The following is a 10,000-nucleotide window of genomic DNA, read 5'->3' as shown; positions in this document are numbered from 1 at the left end:
CCAAAACTGGCCATTTTTGGCTGCGCGAGCGAGCGGCGAGCGGCGAACAGCGAGCGAAGCGTGAGGCAGCACCGTCCCTGCTATACGAAAGCCCCATCCAGCCCTGTGCCACCCGGGGGGTTCCAGGGTGCTGAGATGGCTGACATTTTGCTCCGCTCACGACGGTCGCCGCGGCACGCAAGAACAGCCCAAAAACAGGCCAAAACAGCCCAAAAACGGGCCAAAACTGGCCATTTTTGGCTGAGCGAGCGAGCAGCGAGCGGCGAACAGCGAGCGAAGCGAGAGGCAGCACCGTCCCTGCTATACGAAAGCCCCATCCAGCCCTGTGCCACCCGGGGGGTTCCAGGGTGCTGAGATGGCTGACGTTTTGCTCCGCTCTCGACGGTCACCGCGCAACGCAAGAACAGGCCAAAAACTGGCCAAAACGGCCCAAAAACGGGCCAAAACTGGCCATTTTTGGCTGCGCGAGCGAGCGACGAGTGGCGGACAGCGAGCGAAGCGAGAGGCAGCACCGTCCCTGCTATACGAAAGCCCCATCCAGCCCTGTGCCACCCGGGGGGTTCCAGGGTGCTGAGATGGCTGACATTTTGCTCCGCTCACGACGGTCGCCGCACCACGCAAGAACAGCCCAAAAACAGGCCAAAACGGCCCAAAAACGGGCCAAAACTGGCCATTTTTGGCTGCGCGAGCGAGCGGCGAGCGGCGGACAGCGAGCGAAGCGAGAGGCAGCACCGTCCCTGCTATACGAAAGCCCCATCCAGCCCTGTGCCACCCTGACACGAACTTAGCTGGTTTTGCCTAAGTCGTGCGGCACCCTTGCGTGTCCGTCCGCAAAGGTCAGCCTCCCCGAAGCCTCCCATTGTCCCTTAGGACCATCAAAAGAGAGAACGGGTTAGAGAGAACGCCTCAAATGAGATCCACAAGCAAACATGTCCGAAAAACACTTCATAGACAATGCAAATTACAAACAGACTTTACAAGCTCTGAACAGTGGCACAACAAAGGGTAAAATGGTCCATTACAGACCGAAAAGCTCTCGCACGTGTCCACATGACACAACCTTTATTTACAAGCCTAAAGAGGCCACCACCCAACTAAAATGGGACTTATAAGCCTTCGGCCGCCCCTTTACATTCTGTACAGGGCATGAATATGCCAACAGACACGGACATATATAAGCATTACATCAAACACCCTGTTTCGAAGTTTGTCCGTGACATTCTCCCCCACTTATCCCTTCGACATCCTCGTCGAAGCCTTTGTGAACACTGCAACTCTTCGCCTTTGCTGAGTCTTCAATCTTCTACTCCAGCTGCAATGCGCCTCCTGGCTCCCAGCTGCTCTCCGCTGCTGTTTTTGAGTAGTCGAACCTTTGATCCGCTATGCTGCTTCAACTCGCCAATGACTCTGACTCTGGTGTGGGGTTGGCTGAGTTGTGTTGATCCTCGTTGATTCCTGCAGATCCACCAAATGAAGGAAAAGACCATCCTTACTGCGCCAGTTTCTCAGAATTTCCACATGCTGCTTGAACTGGGTGGATGCTTGTTGGAGCTTTAACGAGCATCGCCTCGCAAACTTCTAAAGTTTTGGGTCCTTCCTCCACAAAATCTGCTCATTGACTCTTCTTTCAGTTAGTTGTCACATCCAAGTAGGTTCGCATCACTTCCGCTTTCGATTGGCATTTCGTTGGGAAATGAAGCGGACAATCTACTCTCAGTAGCACTGATCACCGTTGGTGAGGATTTGACAACTATTGTCTTCCATTATCTTCGAAGGGTCTTTGAACTTGTGCAGAGCTCCTCTGCTGGATAGATAAGAGAACTGGGGTACTCGGTTCCGCCCATTCTCTTAAGAGTTGAGAAGGCAAAGGTTACTTGACTTCGCCCGCCTCCTCGAGGTTGTACTTCATGCATCGAGCTGGTTACTGGCCTTCGCCTGCTCTTTGCTCACACTTCTGAAGCACTTGAAGTGTTTGCACTCCTTGCGTTGAGTTAGTTACTGTGATTCACCTTCTCAAAGCCATTGAACTTCTGGAATGCAGGAAGTTTCCACCCCAACTTGGAGTAATTCTCTAATAGATGAGGTCGCCTCTGGGATTGTACCGTCTTCTCCATCAACCCTGCCGCCTACTCCACTGAGTAGCAAAGGTACAGCACCGCGTACTGCTTGCTTCGTTCCTTGGTCGTGCACTCTTGCATGACCCGAAGTCCTTCACTTACGGCTATCTTGATGAGAAACTTGTTGACACCGGTCTTACGAAGTTTCTTGGCCTCTGCCCTTCAGCCTTGTCTCGGTACTTGGAGATTGCCTCTGCATGCTCCACCTCCTCGGCCCCTTTCACGACCAAGCGCTCTCCCTCCGTGAGAGCAAGGGATCAATGACTTTGACGGAAGTCCCGCCTCTGCGGTACCATGGCGCTGCCATGCCCATGGCCCTACTATCCGTCACCTCGCATCTGCATCCCTTTTCTTCACGATCAGTAGAGATGTCTCCGTGGCACTCCTCTGAGTCCACCTCCATTCTAACTGATTGCTTGACTTTGGGTAGCTAAGTCCCTCTGGACTCATCGTCGCTTCCTCGCCCCTTTCGACCCCCTGCTTCAACACCTCTGTGTTCTCCAAGCAGTCTGTTTGGTCGATGGAAAGACAGACTGCAACTCCCATGCATGGCCTCTGCCATCGCATTGTAGGGTTTGCACCGATTCTGTTCTCCATAACTTCCTTGGTAGCAACGTTCGCTTACTCGGCCTTGTCCTCTGACTTGCCGGGCTCCCTTAAGCGAATATGAGCTCTGGAGCAGTCCAACTCTCCAGCTGCTTCGATCATACCTCTGCATGATCAAGTCCCTCCCATGGGACTCCCTGGTACTTGCATACAAACTTTTCCCTTGGTGGAACCCAGCCCCCATATGCTGATGACCAAGGTTCTCATCCGATGCAAAATTCGGTGCACGCCCGGAAGACCCGCCTCTGCGGTACCATGGCCTTCACTCCTTGAATCCATAGCCCTTCTTGCCGTCGTGTTGTTCACCAAAGCGGAGCTCCCAATAGCTCCCGATCATACCTCCATATGATCACATCCCTCACGGGACACACTGTCGTGTGTATCGCATTGCCACGAACTGTTCCACCACGATCCGCTGCACCATGTCGCCTCCTGGTGACATCTCCATTGCATTCTGATCCTTGGGGAATAAACTCGAATTGTGAACCCTCCATGTGTGGCCTCTGCCAATACATCGCAGGGTCTCATCCACCTTCGATTTTGTTCGCTCCTTTGGCAATCGACCTTCATCCACCCACTCCCGGGTCACACCTAGATGAAGCACCGCTCTAGGACAGTCCGTCGCCTAGTAGCTCCCGAAGTCCACCGACTTCACTGTAATTTGTGCACCATTGTCTGGATCCTGGGCCTCTGCCCCTACCAGCACAATCTCCGCTGCGCACCGCTTCCTTCATAGCAACTCGAATGGCAACACTGTGGCATATTCTTCAAGAGTACCCGCCTCTGCGTCCTCTTGCCCCGTGTTAAGGCCTTCTGAACCCAACTTCGCCTCCGCAAATTGAGTCGCCTTAGTTCCTCCCTCAAATGCTCCTCCGAGATAAGGTGCATGTGCCCCGAAGCTCCCTTCGTCTTTGGCACCATGCAAGATGAGTCCGCTCCGTCGGAATGAAGGACCCATGGAACAACATGATCCTGCTCTTGCCTCTGCAAGAGTTCATGTCCTTGACCTCTGTCTAAGGAAAGCACTGTGCCTCTGCTCCATGTTCCAACTTCTCTGCTGGCTCCCTTCATGCGGCTTGGGTACTTCGCCAAGTTACACCCAAGTTGCTCCGCTCCTCGTTTCTGCATAGAGTCGATGGTGGCCCTCGCGCCCACCATTCCACGGGTCAGCCCTCCCTTGAGTCCGATCTCCACATCGACTCCAAGTGTGCCTTCATTTAAGTTGCTTCAGGTCGCTCCCCCACTTGATCTCGCAATGCATCCACCAATGCATTCTCTCGAGCGAGATCATGCGACGACTCCTCGTCGCTTGCTCAGTCCATCGAGCTTCGTGGAGTTGTTGTTTGTGAGGTACTCCTCCTCAACATGTGAAGTCCGTCTCACATGATTCTCCCTCTGGAGTGCCGAGACTTATCCCTCCTGGATAACTATCCCGTTGGAGCAACATCTCTCTTCGTTTCGGAGACCCCCATCCCCTTGGACTACTCCGATCTGCTGAACAAACTGTGCATTGTTCTGCCTCCTGCAAACACACTTGCTAGATTGCGACTCCCCGTCAATACAGCCCCCACTGCACCCCTCAAGGTCTAGCAACATGCTGAACTCGTTGCACACTTCAGCCTCCTCCGGACGTATCCTTCGCATGCCGAAGAGAAAGTTTCAATGCTCCATGGCGCCGAGTCTCGGCCGCCTTGGGATGGCCACGGACATTCCATCGTCCGCATACAAGCCCCTTGCATGAGTACCAAATTCTTCGAGTTAGCAATTCCCCTCACCTCTGTGAGCTTTGCATAACTCTTTTGGTCGTTGAGCAACTCATTCCACCTTGGATGGTCTCATTCTTGCCAAGCGCCTCGCTTGCCTAGAGCACCATCAAGTATAGTTGTCAACGTTGAGCCGTAGCTCAAACTCAGCCATCCCAACCTTTGTGTGCTCCAAATTCTTCCAAGCTTGCCTGTTCTCATGGTGCCTCTTGCGCGAAGGGTTGGCCATTCCTCTGAATGCCAATCTCGGATGCCCGCTCCTCTGAGCGACTCCTTTCCCTACATCTCCATGCCCGTTTTCCCTCAAACGGTCGCGCGTGTGCTGACTGCCCTCAACGCAGCCCCGCTAGGTCCTCCACGTTTGCATGTCAAGTGTTTCTATGAGTGCTTGTCCCGCTCTGATACCATATGACACGAACTTAGCTGGTTTTGCCTAAGTCGTGCGGCACCCTTGCGTGTCCGTCCGCAAAGGTCAGCCTCCCCGAAGCCTCCCATTGTCCCTTAGGACCATCAAAAGAGAGAACGGGTTAGAGAGAACGCCTCAAACGAGATCCACAAGCAAACATGTCCGAAAAACACTTCATAGACAATGCAAATTACAAACAGACTTTACAAGCTCTGAACAGTGGCACAACAAAGGGTAAAATGGTCCATTACAGACCGAAAAGCTCTCGCACGTGTCCACATGACACAACCTTTATTTACAAGCCTAAAGAGGCCACCACCCAACTAAAATGGGACTTATAAGCCTTCGGCCGCCCCTTTACATTCTGTACAGGGCATGAATATGCCAACAGACACGGACATATATAAGCATTACATCAAACACCCTGTTTCGAAGTTTGTCCGTGACAACCCGGGGGGTTCCAGGGTGCTGAGATGGCTGACGTTTTGCTCCGCTCACGATGGTCACCGCACCACGCAAGAACAGCCCAAAAACAGGCCAAAACAGCCCAAAAACGGGCCAAAACAGGCCATTTTTGGCTGCGCGAGCGAGCGGCGAGCGGCGAACAGTGAGCGCAGCGTGAGGCAGCACCGTCCCTGCTATACGAAAGCCCCATCCAGCCCTGTGCCACCCGGGGGGTTCCAGGGTGCTGAGATGGCTGACATTTTGCTCCGCTCACGACGGTCGCCGCACCACGCAAGAACAGCCCAAAAACAGGCCAAAACGGCCCAAAAACGGGCCAAAACTGGCCATTTTTGGCTGCGCGAGCGAGCGGCGAGCGGCGGACAGCGAGCGAAGCGAGAGGCAGCACCGTCCCTGCTATACGAAAGCCCCATCCAGCCCTGTGCCACCCGGGGGGTTCCAGGGTGCTGAGATGGCTGACGTTTTGCTCCGCTCACGATGGTCACCGCACCACGCAAGAACAGCCCAAAAACAGGCCAAAACAGCCCAAAAACGGGCCAAAACAGGCCATTTTTGGCTGCGCGAGCGAGCGGCGAGCGGCGAACAGTGAGCGAAGCGTGAGGCAGCACCGTCCCTGCTATACGAAAGCCCCATCCAGCCCTGTGCCACCCGGGGGGTTCCAGGGTGCTGAGATGGCTGACATTTTGCTCCGCTCACGACGGTCGCCGCGCCACGCAAGAACAGCCCAAAAACAGGCCAAAACAGCCCAAAAACGGGCCAAAACAGGCCATTTTTGGCTGCGCGAGCGAGCGGCGAGCGGCGAACAGCGAACGAAGCGTGAGGCAGCACCGTCCCTGCTATACGAAAGCCCCATCCAGCCCTGTGCCACCCGGGGGGTTCCAGGGTGCTGAGATGGCTGACATTTTGCTCCGCTCACGACGGTCGCCGCGCCACACAAGAACAGCCCAAAAACAGGCCAAAACAGCCCAAAAACGGGCCAAAACAGGCCATTTTTGGCTGCGCGAGCGAGCGGCGAGCGGCGAACAGCGAGCGAAGCGTGAGGCAGCACCGTCCCTGCTATACGAAAGCCCCATCCAGCCCTGTGCCACCCGGGGGGTTCCAGGGTGCTGAGATGGCTGACATTTTGCTCCGCTCACGACGGTCGCCGCGCCACGCAAGAACAGCCCAAAAACAGGCCAAAACAGCCCAAAAACGGGCCAAAACAGGCCATTTTTGGCTGCGCGAGCGAGCGGCGAGCGGCGAACAGCGAGCGAAGCGTGAGGCAGCACCGTCCCTGCTATACGAAAGCCCCATCCAGACCTGTGCCACCCGGGGGGTTCCAGGGTGCTGAGATGGCTGACATTTTGCTCCGCTCACGACGGTCGCCGCGCCACGCAAGAACACCCCAAAAACAGGCCAAAACTGCTCAAAAACGGGCCAAAACTGGCCATTTTTGGCTGCGCGAGCGAGCGGCGAGCGGCGAACAGCGAGCGAAGCGAGAGGCAGCACCGTCCCTGCTATACGAAAGCCCCATCCAGCCCTGTGCCACCCGGGGGGTTCCAGGGTGCTGAGATGGCTGACATTTTGCTCCGCTCACGACGGTCGCCACGCCACGCAAGAACACCCCAAAAACAGGCCAAAACTGCCCAAAAACGGGCCAAAACTAGCCATTTTTGGCTGCGCGAGCGAGCGGCGAGCGGCGAACAGCGAGCGAAGCGAGAGGCAGCACCGTCCCTGCTATACGAAAGCCCCATCCAGCCCTGTGCCACCCGGGGGGTTCCAGGGTGCTGAGATGGCTGACATTTTGCTCCGCTCACGACGGTCGCCGCGGCACGCAAGAACAGCCCAAAAACATGCCAAAACAGCCCAAAAACGGGCCAAAACTGGCCATTTTTGGCTGCGCGAGCGAGCGGCGAGCGGCGAACAGCGAGCGAAGCGAGAGGCAGCACCGTCCCTGCTATACGAAAGCTCCATCCAGCCCTGTGCCACCCGGGGGGTTCCAGGGTGCTGAGATGGCTGACATTTTGCTCCGCTCACGACGGTCACCGCGCCACGCAAGAACACCCCAAAAACAGGCCAAAACAGCCCAAAAACGGGCCAAAACTGGCCAATTTTGGCTGCCCGAGCGAGCGGCGAGCGGCGAACAGCGAGCGAAGCGAGAGGCAGCACCGTCCCTGCTATACGAATGCCCCATCCAGCCCTGTGCCACCCAGGGGGTTCCAGGGTGCTGAGATGGCTGACATTTTGCTCCGCTCATGGCGGTCGCCGCGGCACACAAGAACACCCCAAAAACAGGCCAAAATGGCCCAAAAACCGGCCAAAACTGACCATTTTTGGCTGCACGAGCGAGCGGCGAGCGGCGGACAGCGAGCAAAGCGAGAGGCAGCACCGTCCCTGCTATACGAAAGCCCCATCTAACAAAGAACAGCCCAAAAGGAGGCCAAAACGGGGTAAGAAGGGGCAAAAACGGGGCAAAACTTGCCCATCTTTGGCCGAGCGGCGGAGAGCGAGCGAGCGAAGTTTGGGGGCAGGGCAGATGGGTCAGGAGGCTTGGTTGGGGTCATTGTATTGTCTGAACCCAAACCCAACTGTATACTGGTGTGGTGAGGTGAGGTGAGGTGAGCTGAGCTGCGAGGCGGGTGAATTAGTCAACGAGGGCAATGACCGCTCCGTCATCAAACTGTCGAACGAAGTGGTAACAATGCATCGACCTGTGCAGTGACAGCTCCGTGATTGCTTGCGCCCGCCTCATCGAATCAAAGGCACTTGGACACCTGGATTGCTGAGCGCTGCTGCACTTGGACACCTGGATTGCTGAGCGCTGCTGCACTTGGACACCTCATCGAATCAAAGGCACTCCGTCATTGCCATCGCCTGCCTCATAGAATCAAAGGCAGGCACTCGGGCCACGTGCGGCGGCTCCTGCATTGCTGAGCGCTGCTGCACTTGGAGACACCTAAGCTCAGCCCCAAGTTCAATGCATCCCGTCGGATATTTCGAGCGCTCGACTATCGCTTTCAACCTCGTCATCGTGGAGGACAGTGAATTTGGGGGGGAGGGGGGGGGGGGGGGGGGGGGGACGAATCCGTGCGACGCAGGGCTGGATCTCAGTGGATCGTGGCAGCAAGGCCACTCTACCACTTACAATGCCCCATCGCGTATTTAAGTCGTCTGCAAAGGATTCGGCCCGTCGTCCGTGCGGAATTTCACTTCCCGATGGCCACCCGTGGCTATACCACCGCGGGGGCTACACCGGCGACACGAGCCCATGGGGGCCGAAGGCCCCTACTGTGGGTCGGGAGGCGAACGACGGGCGAGAGCGCCGGTTGCTAGCTAGGATTCTGACTTAGAGGCGTTCAGTCATAATCCGACACACGGTAGCTTCGCGCCACTGGCTTTTCAACCAAGCGCGATGACCAATTGTGTGAATCAACGGTTCCTCTCGTACTAGGTTGAATTACTATCGCGGCACGATCATCAGTAGGGTAAAACTAACCTGTCTCACGACGGTCTAAACCCAGCTCACGTTCCCTATTGGTGGGTGAACAATCCAACACTTGGTGAATTCTGCTTCACAATGATAGGAAGAGCCGACATCGAAGGTAGCACGTCCTCTACGACGCCAAGCCCAACATGCCGACCCATTACCACAAGGGAAAGGGGGGCAACGATGGGAAGGCCGTCATCCGTCGAAGGGCGACTAAGAAAGCCAACCAATCATGTGCCAAGAGTCCAAAGACCCATGGTACATTCTTATCCACTGCATCCAAGAGCACTCACGTGAACACTGGAGCCACTCGAGACGAGAGGTCTGAGACATGCCATCGTTCGAGGACACACAAGGTGCACGGACATCGACACTTCTCATTCATATAGGACATGAGAAGTGGATAAGCGAGGTAAACAATGTCTATTTCCAAAGGAACTAGATAGATTGTACAGGCAACACACGCATCTCCGTTCAAACAGAGTGTCATTGAAGAGACTTGCAACGTCGGTGGTCAACTGCACAATAGCAGGGAGCCCACCACGGCATACAAATCCATCGCCGCTCACATGCCGACACAGTCACCCCATCGGACAGCCCGTCGCCAACCACGAGTAACAAAGACTCAAGTGGCCGATCAAACAAGGCAATCGACGACAAGACACCGCCGTGCACGAAGAAGTACAAAGCAAGGCATTATTGGCCACACAAGGAAGAAGAAGATTTCAAGCGAAGGAAAAATGGCCCAGAAACAGGCCAATACAGCCCAAAAACGGGCCAAAACAGGCCATTTTTGGCTGCGCGAGCAAGCGACGAGCTGCGGACAGCGGGCGAAGCGAGAGGCAGCACCGTCCCTGCTATACGAAAGCCCCATCCAGCCCTGTGCCACCCGGGGGGTTCCAGGGTGCTGAGATGGCTGACGTTTTGCTCCGCTCACGATGGTCGTCGCGGCACGCAAGAACAGCCCAAAAACAGGCCAAAACTGCCCAAAAACGGGCCAAAACTGGCCATTTTTGGCTGCGCGAGCGAGCGGCGAGCGGCGAACAGCGAGCGAAGCGTGAGGCAGCACCGTCCCTGCTATACGAAAGCCCCATCCAGCCCTGTGCCACCCGGGGGGTTCCAGGGTGCTGAGATGGCTGACATTTTGCTCCGCTCACGACGGTCGCCGCGGCACGCAAGA

The sequence above is a fragment of the Musa acuminata genome, unplaced genomic scaffold (genome assembly GCF_036884655.1).
Source record: "Musa acuminata AAA Group cultivar baxijiao unplaced genomic scaffold, Cavendish_Baxijiao_AAA HiC_scaffold_1136, whole genome shotgun sequence".
NCBI lineage: Eukaryota > Viridiplantae > Streptophyta > Magnoliopsida > Zingiberales > Musaceae > Musa > Musa acuminata.
Note: the sequence above shows the minus strand (reverse complement) of the source record.